Here is a 13,830-nt window from a genome sequence, read left to right on the forward strand (position 1 = left end):
AGTGTATATGGAGATCTGTATACAGAGAGTATGTAATGTACAGCGCAGTGTATATGGTGATCTGTATAGAGAGGGTATGTAACGTACAGCGCAGTGTATATGGTGATCTGTATACAGAGGGTATGTAATGTACAGCGCAGTGTATATGATCTGTATACAGAGGGTATGTAATGTACAGCACAGTGTATATGATCTGTATACAGAGGGTATGTAATGTACAGCGCAGTGTATATGGTGATCTGTATACAGAGGGTATGTAACGTACAGCGCAGTGTATATGGAGATCTGTATACAGAGGGTATGTAATGTACAGCGCAGTGTATATGATCAGTATACAGAGGGTATGTAATGTACAGCACAGTGTATATGATCTGTATACAGAGGGTATGTAATGTACAGCACAGTGTATATGATCTGTATACAGAGGGTATGTAATGTACAGCACAGTGTATATGATCTGTATACAGAGGGTATGTAATGTACAGCGCAGTGTATATGATCTGTATACAGAGGGTATGTAATGTACAGCGCAGTGTATATGGTGATCTGTACACAAAGGGTATGTAATGTACAGCGCAGTGTATATGGTGATCTGTATACAGAGGTTATGTAATGTACAGCGCAGTGTATATGGTGATCTGTATACAGAGGGTATGTAATGTACAGCACAGTGTATATGGTGATCTGTATACAGAGGGTATGTAATGTACAGCACAGTGTATATGGTGATCTGTATACAGAGGGTATGTAATGTACAGCACAGTGTATATGGAGATCTGTAAACAGAGGGTATGTAATGTACAGCGCAGTGTATATGATCTGTATACAGAGGGTATGTAATGTACAGCGCAGTGTATATGGAGATCTGTATACAGAGGGTATGTAATGTACAGCACAGTGTATATGATCTGTATACAGAGGGTATGTAATGTACAGCACAGTGTATATGGTGATCTGTATACAGAGGGTATGTAACGTGCAGCACAGTGTATATGGTGATCTGTATAGAGGGTATGTAACGTACAGCACAGTGTATATGGTGATCTGTATACAGAGGGTATTTAACGTACAGTGCAGTGTATATGGTGATCTGTATACAGAGGGTATGTAACGTACAGCACAGTGTATATGGTGATCTGTATACAGAGGGTATGTAATGTACAGCGCAGTGTATATGGTGATCTGTATACAGAGGGTATGTAATGTACAGCACAGTGTATATGGAGATCTGTATACAGAGGGTATGTAACGTACAGCGCAGTGTATATGATCTGTATACAGAGGGTATGTAATGTACAGCGCAGTGTATATGATCTGTATACAGAGGGTATGTAACGTACAGCGCAGTGTATATGGTGATCTGTATACAGAGGGTATGTAACGTACAGCACAGTGTATATGGAGATCTGTATACAGAGGGTATGTAATGTACAGCACAGTGTATATGGTGATCTGTATACAGAGGGTATGTAATGTACAGCGCAGTGTATATGATCTGTATACAGAGGGTATGTAATGTACAGCGCAGTGTATATGATCTGTATACAGAGGGTATGTAATGTACAGCACAGTGTATATGATCTGTATACAGAGGGTATGTAATGTACAGCGCAGTGTATATGGTGATCTGTATACAGAGGGTATGTAACGTACAGCGCAGTGTATATGGAGATCTGTATACAGAGGGTATGTAATGTACAGCGCAGTGTATATGGTGATCTGTATACAGAGGGTATGTAATGTACAGCACAGTGTATATGGTGATCTGTATACAGAGGGTATGTAATGTACAGCGCAGTGTATATGGAGATCTGTATACAGAGGGTATGTAATGTACAGCGCAGTGTATATGGTGATCTGTATACAGAGGGTATGTAACGTACAGCGCAGTGTATATGGAGATCTGTATACAGAGGGTATGTAATGTACAGCACAGTGTATATGGTGATCTGTATACAGAGGGTATGTAATGTACAGCACAGTGTATATGGTGATCTGTATACAGAGGGTATGTAATGTACAGCGCAGTGTATATGATCTGTATACAGAGGGTATGTAATGTACAGCACAGTGTATATGATCTGTATACAGAGGGTATGTAATGTACAGCACAGTGTATATGATCTGTATACAGAGGGTATGTAATGTACAGCACAGTGTATATGATCTGTATACAGAGGGTATGTAATGTACAGCGCAGTGTATATGGTGATCTGTATACAGAGGGTATGTAATGTACAGCGCAGTGTATATGGTGATCTGTATACAGAGGGTATGTAACGTACAGCGCAGTGTATATGGTGATCTGTATACAGAGGGTATGTAATGTACAGCGCAGTGTATATGATCTGTATACAGAGGGTATGTAATGTACAGTGCAGTGTATATGATCTGTATACAGAAGGTATGTAATGTACAGTGCAGTGTTTATGATCTGTATACAGAGGGTATGTAACGTACAGCGCAGTGTATATGGTGATCTGTATACAGAGGGTATGTAACGTACAGCGCAGTATATATGGTGATCTGTATACAGAGGGTATGTAATGTACAGCGCAGTGTATATGGTGATCTGTATACAGAGGGTATGTAATGTACAGCGCAGTGTATATGGAGATCTGTATACAGAGGGTATGTAAAGTACAGCGCAGTGTATATGGTGATCTGTATACAGAGGGTATGTAACGTACAGCGCAGTGTATATGGTGATCTGTATACAGAGGGTATGTAATGTACAGCGCAGTGTATATGGTGATCTGTATACAGAGGGTATGTAATGTACAGCGCAGTGTATATGGAGATCTGTATACAGAGGGTATGTAATGTACAGCGCAGTGTATATGGTGATCTGTATACAGAGGGTATGTAATGTACAGCGCAGTGTATATGGAGATCTGTATACAGAGGGTATGTAATGTACAGCGCAGTGTATATGGTGATCTGTATACAGAGGGTATGTAATGTACAGCGCAGTGTATATGGAGATCTGTATACAGAGGGTATGTAATGTACAGCACAGTATATATGGTGATCTGTATACAGAGGGTATGTAATGTACAGCACAGTGTATATGGTGATCTGTATACAGAGGGTATGTAACGTACAGCGCAGTATATATGGTGATCTGTATACAGAGGGTATGTAACGTACAGCGCAGTGTATATGGTGATCTGTATACAGAGGGTATGTAACGTACAGCACAGTGTATATGGTGATCTGTATACAGAGGGTATGTAATGTACAGCACAGTGTATATGGTGATCTGCATACAGAGGGTATGTAATGTACAGCGCAGTGTATATGGTGATCTGTATACAGAGGGTATGTAATGTACAGCGCAGTGTATATGATCTGTATACAGAGGGTATGTAATGTACAGCGCAGTGTATATGATCTGTATACAGAGGGTATGTAATGTACAGCACAGTGTATATGATCTGTATACAGAGGGTATGTAATGTACAGCGCAGTGTATATGGTGATCTGTATACAGAGGGTATGTAATGTACAGCACAGTGTATATGGTGATCTGTATACAGAGGGTATGTAATGTACAGCACAGTGTATATGGAGATCTGTAAACAGAGGGTATGTAATGTACAGCGCAGTGTATATGATCTGTATACAGAGGGTATGTAATGTACAGCACAGTGTATATGGTGATCTGTATACAGAGGGTATGTAACGTGCAGCACAGTGTATATGGTGATCTGTATACAGAGGGTATGTAACGTACAGCACAGTGTATATGGTGATCTGTATACAGAGGGTATGTAACGTACAGTGCAGTGTATATGGTGATCTGTATACAGAGGGTATGTAACGTACAGCACAGTGTATATGGTGATCTGTATACAGAGGGTATGTAATGTACAGCGCAGTGTATATGGTGATCTGTATACAGAGGGTATGTAATGTACAGCACAGTGTATATGGAGATCTGTATACAGAGGGTATGTAACGTACAGCGCAGTGTATATGGAGATCTGTATACAGAGGGTATGTAATGTACAGCGCAGTGTATATGATCTGTATACAGAGGGTATGTAACGTACAGCGCAGTGTATATGGTGATCTGTATACAGAGGGTATGTAACGTACAGCACAGTGTATATGGTGATCTGTGTACAGAGGGTATGTAATGTACAGCGCAGTGTATATGGAGATCTGTATACAGAGGGTATGTAATGTACAGCGCAGTGTATATGGAGATCTGTATACAGAGGGTATGTAATGTACAGCACAGTGTATATGGTGATCTGTATACAGAGGGTATGTAATGTACAGCGCAGTGTATATGGAGATCTGTATACAGAGGGTATGTAATGTACAGCACAGTGTATATGGTGATCTGTATACAGAGGGTATGTAACGTACAGCGCAGTGTATATGATCTGTATACAGAGGGTATGTAATGTACAGCACAGTGTATATGATCTGTATACAGAGGGTATGTAATGTACAGCGCAGTGTATATGATCTGTATACAGAGGGTATGTAATGTACAGCGCAGTGTATATGGTGATCTGTATACAGAGGGTATGTAATGTACAGCGCAGTGTATATGGTGATCTGTATACAGAGGGTATGTAATGTACAGCGCAGTGTATATGGAGATCTGTATACAGAGGGTATGTAATGTACAGCGCAGTGTATATGGTGATCTGTATACAGAGGGTATGTAATGTACAGCGCAGTGTATATGGAGATCTGTATACAGAGGGTATGTAATGTACAGCGCAGTGTATATGGTGATCTGTATACAGAGGGTATGTAATGTACAGCGCAGTGTATATGGAGATCTGTATACAGAGGGTATGTAATGTACAGCACAGTATATATGGTGATCTGTATACAGAGGGTATGTAATGTACAGCACAGTGTATATGGTGATCTGTATACAGAGGGTATGTAACGTACAGCGCAGTATATATGGTGATCTGTATACAGAGGGTATGTAACGTACAGCGCAGTGTATATGGTGATCTGTATACAGAGGGTATGTAACGTACAGCACAGTGTATATGGTGATCTGTATACAGAGGGTATGTAATGTACAGCACAGTGTATATGGTGATCTGCATACAGAGGGTATGTAATGTACAGCGCAGTGTATATGGTGATCTGTATACAGAGGGTATGTAATGTACAGCGCAGTGTATATGATCTGTATACAGAGGGTATGTAATGTACAGCGCAGTGTATATGATCTGTATACAGAGGGTATGTAATGTACAGCACAGTGTATATGATCTGTATACAGAGGGTATGTAATGTACAGCGCAGTGTATATGGTGATCTGTATACAGAGGGTATGTAATGTACAGCACAGTGTATATGGTGATCTGTATACAGAGGGTATGTAATGTACAGCACAGTGTATATGGAGATCTGTAAACAGAGGGTATGTAATGTACAGCGCAGTGTATATGATCTGTATACAGAGGGTATGTAATGTACAGCACAGTGTATATGGTGATCTGTATACAGAGGGTATGTAACGTGCAGCACAGTGTATATGGTGATCTGTATACAGAGGGTATGTAACGTACAGCACAGTGTATATGGTGATCTGTATACAGAGGGTATGTAACGTACAGTGCAGTGTATATGGTGATCTGTATACAGAGGGTATGTAACGTACAGCACAGTGTATATGGTGATCTGTATACAGAGGGTATGTAATGTACAGCGCAGTGTATATGGTGATCTGTATACAGAGGGTATGTAATGTACAGCACAGTGTATATGGAGATCTGTATACAGAGGGTATGTAACGTACAGCGCAGTGTATATGGAGATCTGTATACAGAGGGTATGTAATGTACAGCGCAGTGTATATGATCTGTATACAGAGGGTATGTAACGTACAGCGCAGTGTATATGGTGATCTGTATACAGAGGGTATGTAACGTACAGCACAGTGTATATGGTGATCTGTGTACAGAGGGTATGTAATGTACAGCGCAGTGTATATGGAGATCTGTATACAGAGGGTATGTAATGTACAGCGCAGTGTATATGGAGATCTGTATACAGAGGGTATGTAATGTACAGCACAGTGTATATGGTGATCTGTATACAGAGGGTATGTAATGTACAGCGCAGTGTATATGGAGATCTGTATACAGAGGGTATGTAATGTACAGCACAGTGTATATGGTGATCTGTATACAGAGGGTATGTAACGTACAGCGCAGTGTATATGATCTGTATACAGAGGGTATGTAATGTACAGCACAGTGTATATGATCTGTATACAGAGGGTATGTAATGTACAGCGCAGTGTATATGATCTGTATACAGAGGGTATGTAATGTACAGCGCAGTGTATATGGAGATCTGTATACAGAGGGTATGTAATGTACAGCGCAGTGTATATGGAGATCTGTATACAGAGGGTATGTAATGTACAGCGCAGTGTATATGGAGATCTGTATACAGAGGGTATGTAACGTACAGCGCAGTGTATATGATCTGTATACAGAGGGTATGTAATGTACAGCGCAGTGTATATGGTGATCTGTATACAGAGGGTATGTAATGTACAGCACAGTGTATATGATCTGTATACAGAGGGTATGTAATGTACAGCGCAGTGTATATGATCTGTATACAGAGGGTATGTAACGTACAGCGCAGTGTATATGGTGATCTGTATACAGAGGGTATGTAACGTACAGCACAGTGTATATGGAGATCTGTATACAGAGGGTATGTAATGTACAGCACAGTGTATATGGTGATCTGTATACAGAGGGTATGTAATGTACAGCGCAGTGTATATGATCTGTATACAGAGGGTATGTAATGTACAGCGCAGTGTATATGATCTGTATACAGAGGGTATGTAATGTACAGCGCAGTGTATATGGTGATCTGTATACAGAGGGTATGTAACGTACAGCGCAGTGTATATGGAGATCTGTATACAGAGGGTATGTAATGTACAGCGCAGTGTATATGGTGATCTGTATACAGAGGGTATGTAATGTACAGCACAGTGTATATGGTGATCTGTATACAGAGGGTATGTAACGTACAGCGCAGTGTATATGGAGATCTGTATACAGAGGGTATGTAATGTACAGGGCAGTGTATATGATCTGTATACAGAGGGTATGTAATGTACAGCACAGTGTATATGATCTGTATACAGAGGGTATGTAATGTACAGCACAGTGTATATGATCTGTATACAGAGGGTATGTAATGTACAGCACAGTGTATATGATCTGTATACAGAGGGTATGTAACGTACAGCGCAGTGTATATGATCTGTATACAGAGGGTATGTAATGTACAGCGCAGTGTATATGATCTGTATACAGAGGGTATGTAACGTACAGCGCAGTGTATATGGTGATCTGTATACAGAGGGTATGTAACGTACAGCACAGTGTATATGGAGATCTGTATACAGAGGGTATGTAATGTACAGCGCAGTGTATATGGTGATCTGTATACAGAGGGTATGTAATGTACAGCGCAGTGTATATGATCTGTATACAGAGGGTATGTAATGTACAGCGCAGTGTATATGGTGATCTGTATACAGAGGGTATGTAATGTACAGCGCAGTGTATATGATCTGTATACAGAGGGTATGTAATGTACAGCGCAGTGTATATGATCTGTATACAGAGGGTATGTAATGTACAGCGCAGTGTATATGGTGATCTGTATACAGAGGGTATGTAATGTACAGCGCAGTGTATATGATCTGTATACAGAGGGTATGTAACGTACAGCGCAGTGTATATGATCTGTATACAGAGGGTATGTAATGTACAGCACAGTGTATATGATCTGTATACAGAGGGTATGTAATGTACAGCGCAGTGTATATGGTGATCTGTATACAGAGGGTATGTAATGTACAGGGCAGTGTATATGGTGATCTGTATACAGAGGGTATGTAATGTACAGCGCAGTGTATATGATCTGTATACAGAGGGTATGTAATGTACAGCACAGTGTATATGATCTGTATACAGAGGGTATGTAATGTACAGCGCAGTGTATATGGAGATCTGTATACAGAGGGTATGTAATGTACAACACAGTGTATATGGTGATCTGTATACAGAGGGTATGTAATGTACAGCACAGTGTATATGATCTGTATACAGAGGGTATGTAACGTACAGCGCAGTGTATATGGTGATCTGTATACAGAGGGTATGTAATGTACAGCGCAGTGTATATGGTGATCTGTATACAGAGGGTATGTAATGTACAGCACAGTGTATATGGTGATCTGTATACAGAGGGTATGTAATGTACAGCACAGTGTATATGGTGATCTGTATACAGAGGGTATGTAATGTACAGCACAGTGTATATGGTGATCTGTATACAGAGGGTATGTAATGTACAGCGCAGTGTATATGATCTGTATACAGAGGGTATGTAATGTACAGCGCAGTGTATATGATCTGTATACAGAGGGTATGTAATGTACAGCACAGTGTATATGATCTGTATACAGAGGGTATGTAATGTACAGCGCAGTGTATATGGTGATCTGTATACAGAGGGTATGTAACGTACAGCGCAGTGTATATGGAGATCTGTATACAGAGGGTATGTAATGTACAGCACAGTGTATATGGTGATCTGTATACAGAGGGTATGTAATGTACAGCACAGTGTATATGGTGATCTGTATACAGAGGGTATGTAATGTACAGCACAGTGTATATGGTGATCTGTATACAGAGGGTATGTAATGTACAGCACAGTATATATGGTGATCTGTATACAGAGGGTATGTAATGTACAGCGCAGTGTATATGGTGATCTGTATACAGAGGGTATGTAACGTACAGCGCAGTGTATATGGAGATCTGTATACAGAGGGTATGTAATGTACAGCGCAGTGTATATGATCTGTATACAGAGGGTATGTAATGTACAGCACAGTGTATATGATCTGTATACAGAGGGTATGTAATGTACAGCACAATGTATATGATCTGTATACAGAGGGTATGTAATGTACAGCGCAGTGTATATGATCTGTATACAGAGGGTATGTAATGTACAGCGCAGTGTATATGGTGATCTGTACACAAAGGGTATGTAATGTACAGCGCAGTGTATATGGTGATCTGTATACAGAGGTTATGTAATGTACAGCGCAGTGTATATGGTGATCTGTATACAGAGGGTATGTAATGTACAGCACAGTGTATATGGTGATCTGTATACAGAGGGTATGTAATGTACAGCACAGTGTATATGGTGATCTGTATACAGAGGGTATGTAATGTACAGCACAGTGTATATGGAGATCTGTAAACAGAGGGTATGTAATGTACAGCGCAGTGTATATGATCTGTATACAGAGGGTATGTAATGTACAGCGCAGTGTATATGGTGATCTGTATACAGAGGGTATGTAACGTACAGCGCAGTGTATATGGAGATCTGTATACAGAGGGTATGTAACGTACAGCACAGTGTATATGGTGATCTGTATACAGAGGGTATGTAATGTACAGCGCAGTGTATATGGTGATCTGTATACAGAGGGTATGTAATGTACAGCACAGTGTATATGGAGATCTGTATACAGAGGGTATGTAACGTACAGCGCAGTGTATATGATCTGTATACAGAGGGTATGTAATGTACAGCGCAGTGTATATGGAGATCTGTATACAGAGGGTATGTAATGTACAGCACAGTATATATGGTGATCTGTATACAGAGGGTATGTAACGTACAGCGCAGTGTATATGGTGATCTGTATACAGAGGGTATGTAACGTACAGCACAGTGTATATGGAGATCTGTATACAGAGGGTATGTAACGTACAGCGCAGTGTATATGGTGATCTGTATACAGAGGGTATGTAACGTACAGCGCAGTGTATATGGTGATCTGTATACAGAGGGTATGTAATGTACAGCACAGTGTATATGGAGATCTGTATACAGAGGGTATGTAATGTACAGCACAGTGTATATGGTGATCTGTATACAGAGGGTATGTAATGTACAGCGCAGTGTATATGATCTGTATACAGAGGGTATGTAATGTACAGCGCAGTGTATATGATCTGTATACAGAGGGTATGTAATGTACAGCACAGTGTATATGATCTGTATACAGAGGGTATGTAATGTACAGCGCAGTGTATATGGAGATCTGTATACAGAGGGTATGTAACGTACAGCGCAGTGTATATGGAGATCTGTATACAGAGGGTATGTAACGTACAGCGCAGTGTATATGGTGATCTGTATACAGAGGGTATGTAATGTACAGCACAGTGTATATGGTGATCTGTATACAGAGGGTATGTAATGTACAGCACAGTGTATATGGTGATCTGTATACAGAGGGTATGTAATGTACAGCGCAGTGTATATGGAGATCTGTATACAGAGGGTATGTAATGTACAGCGCAGTGTATATGATCTGTATACAGAGGGTATGTAATGTACAGCACAGTGTATATGATCTGTATACAGAGGGTATGTAATGTACAGCGCAGTGTATATGGTGATCTGTATACAGAGGGTATGTAATGTACAGCGCAGTGTATATGGTGATCTGTATACAGAGGGTATGTAATGTACAGCACAGTGTATATGATCTGTATACAGAGGGTATGTAATGTACAGCGCAGTGTATATGGTGATCTGTATACAGAGGGTATGTAACGTACAGCGCAGTGTATATGGAGACCTGTATACAGAGGGTATGTAATGTACAGCACAGTGTATATGGTGATCTGTATACAGAGGGTATGTAATGTACAGCACAGTGTATATGGTGATCTGTATACAGAGGGTATGTAATGTACAGCGCAGTGTATATGATCTGTATACAGAGGGTATGTAATGTACAGCACAGTGTATATGATCTGTATACAGAGGGTATGTAATGTACAGCACAGTGTATATGATCTGTATACAGAGGGTATGTAATGTACAGCACAGTGTATATGATCTGTATACAGAGGGTATGTAATGTACAGCGCAGTGTATATGATCTGTATACAGAGGGTATGTAATGTACAGCGCAGTGTATATGGTGATCTGTATACAGAGGGTATGTAATGTACAGCGCAGTGTATATGGTGATCTGTATACAGAGGGTATGTAACGTACAGCGCAGTGTATATGGTGATCTGTATACAGAGGGTATGTAATGTACAGCGCAGTGTATATGATCTGTATACAGAGGGTATGTAATGTACAGTGCAGTGTATATGATCTGTATACAGAAGGTATGTAATGTACAGTGCAGTGTATATGGAGATCTGTATACAGAGGGTATGTAATGTACAGCGCAGTGTATAGATCTGTATACAGAGGGTATGTAATGTACAGCGCAGTATATATGATCTGTATACAGAGGGTATGTAATGTACAGCGCAGTGTATATGGAGATCTGTATACAGAGGGTATGTAACGTACAGCGCAGTGTATATGATCTGTATACAGAGGGTATGTAATGTACAGTGCAGTGTATATGATCTGTATACAGAGGGTATGTAACGTACAGCGCAGTGTATATGGTGATCTGTATACAGAGGGTATGTAACGTACAGCGCAGTGTATATGGTGATCTGTATACAGAGGGTATGTAATGTACAGCGCAGTGTATATGGTGATCTGTATACAGAGGGTATGTAATGTACAGCGCAGTGTATATGGTGATCTGTATACAGAGGGTATGTAACGTACAGCGCAGTGTATATGGTGATCTGTATACAGAGGGTATGTAATGTACAGCGCAGTGTATATGATCTGTATACAGAGGGTATGTAATGTACAGCGCAGTGTATATGGTGATCTGTATACAGAGGGTATGTAATGTACAGCGCAGTGTATATGGTGATCTGTATACAGAGGGTATGTAATGTACAGCGCAGTGTATATGGTGATCTGTATACAGAGGGTATGTAATGTACAGCGCAGTGTATATGGTGATCTGTATACAGAGGGTATGTAACGTACAGCGCAGTGTATATGGTGATCTGTATACAGAGGGTATGTAATGTACAGCGCAGTGTATATGGTGATCTGTATACAGAGGGTATGTAATGTACAGCGCAGTGTATATGGAGATCTGTATACAGAGGGTATGTAATGTACAGCGCAGTGTATATGGTGATCTGTATACAGAGGGTATGTAATGTACAGCGCAGTGTATATGGAGATCTGTATACAGAGGGTATGTAATGTACAGCACAGTGTATATGATCTGTATACAGAGGGTATGTAATGTACAGTGCAGTGTATATGATCTGTATACAGAGGGTATGTAATGTACAGCACAGTGTATATGGTGATCTGTATACAGAGGGTATGTAACGTACAGCGCAGTGTATATGGAGATCTGTATACAGAGGGTATGTAATGTACAGCACAGTGTATATGATCTGTATACAGAGGGTATGTAATGTACAGTGCAGTGTATATGATCTGTATACAGAGGGTATGTAATGTACAGCGCAGTGTATATGGAGATCTGTATACAGAGGGTATGTAATGTACAGCGCAGTGTATATGGAGATCTGTATACAGAGGGTATGTAATGTACAGCGCAGTGTATATGGTGATCTGTATACAGAGGGTATGTAATGTACAGCGCAGTGTATATGGTGATCTGTATACAGAGGGTATGTAATGTACAGCGCAGTGTATATGGTGATCTGTATACAGAGGGTATGTAATGTACAGCACAGTGTATATGGTGATCTGTATACAGAGGGTATGTAATGTACAGCGCAGTGTATATGGAGATCTGTATACAGAGGGTATGTAATGTACAGCACAGTGTATATGGTGATCTGTATACAGAGGGTATGTAACGTACAGCACAGTGTATATGGTGATCTGTATACAGAGGGTATGTAATGTACAGCGCAGTGTATATGGTGATCTGTATACAGAGGGTATGTAATGTACAGCGCAGTGTATATGGAGATCTGTATACAGAGGGTATGTAATGTACAGCGCAGTGTATATGGTGATCTGTATACAGAGGGTATGTAATGTACAGCGCAGTGTATATGGAGATCTGTATACAGAGGGTATGTAATGTACAGCACAGTGTATATGATCTGTATACAGAGGGTATGTAATGTACAGTGCAGTGTATATGATCTGTATACAGAGGGTATGTAATGTACAGCACAGTGTATATGGTGATCTGTATACAGAGGGTATGTAACGTACAGCGCAGTGTATATGGAGATCTGTATACAGAAGGTATGTATTTTACAGCACAGTGTATATGATCTGTATACAGAGGGTATGTAATGTACAGTGCAGTGTATATGATCTGTATACAGAGGGTATGTAATGTACAGCGCAGTGTATATGGAGATCTGTATACAGAGGGTATGTAATGTACAGCGCAGTGTATATGGAGATCTGTATACAGAGGGTATGTAATGTACAGCGCAGTGTATATGGTGATCTGTATACAGAGGGTATGTAATGTACAGCGCAGTGTATATGGTGATCTGTATACAGAGGGTATGTAATGTACAGCGCAGTGTATATGGTGATCTGTATACAGAGGGTATGTAATGTACAGCGCAGTGTATATGGTGATCTGTATACAGAGGGTATGTAATGTACAGCGCAGTGTATATGGTGATCTGTATACAGAGGGTATGTAATGTACAGCGCAGTGTATATGGTGATCTGTATACAGAGGGTATGTAATGTACAGCGCAGTGTATATGGAGATCTGTATACAGAGGGTATGTAATGTACAGCACAGTGTATATGGTGATCTGTATACAGAAGGTATGTAATGTACAGCACAGTGTATATGGTGATCTGTATACAGAGGGTATG

General features: G+C 40.4%; 1 protein-coding gene across 1 annotated transcript in view; it reads right to left on the reverse strand.

Moving 5' to 3' along the window:
• The window catches only part of LOC149431340 (vitamin D3 hydroxylase-associated protein-like), a 116,957-nt gene that overhangs the window by 78,046 nt on the left and 25,081 nt on the right, over positions 1 to 13,830 (reverse strand).

The sequence above is a fragment of the Staurois parvus genome, unplaced genomic scaffold, assembly GCF_062004578.1.
Source record: "Staurois parvus isolate SC_StPar_1 unplaced genomic scaffold, SC_StPar_1.0 ptg002288l, whole genome shotgun sequence".
Lineage (NCBI taxonomy): Eukaryota > Metazoa > Chordata > Amphibia > Anura > Ranidae > Staurois > Staurois parvus.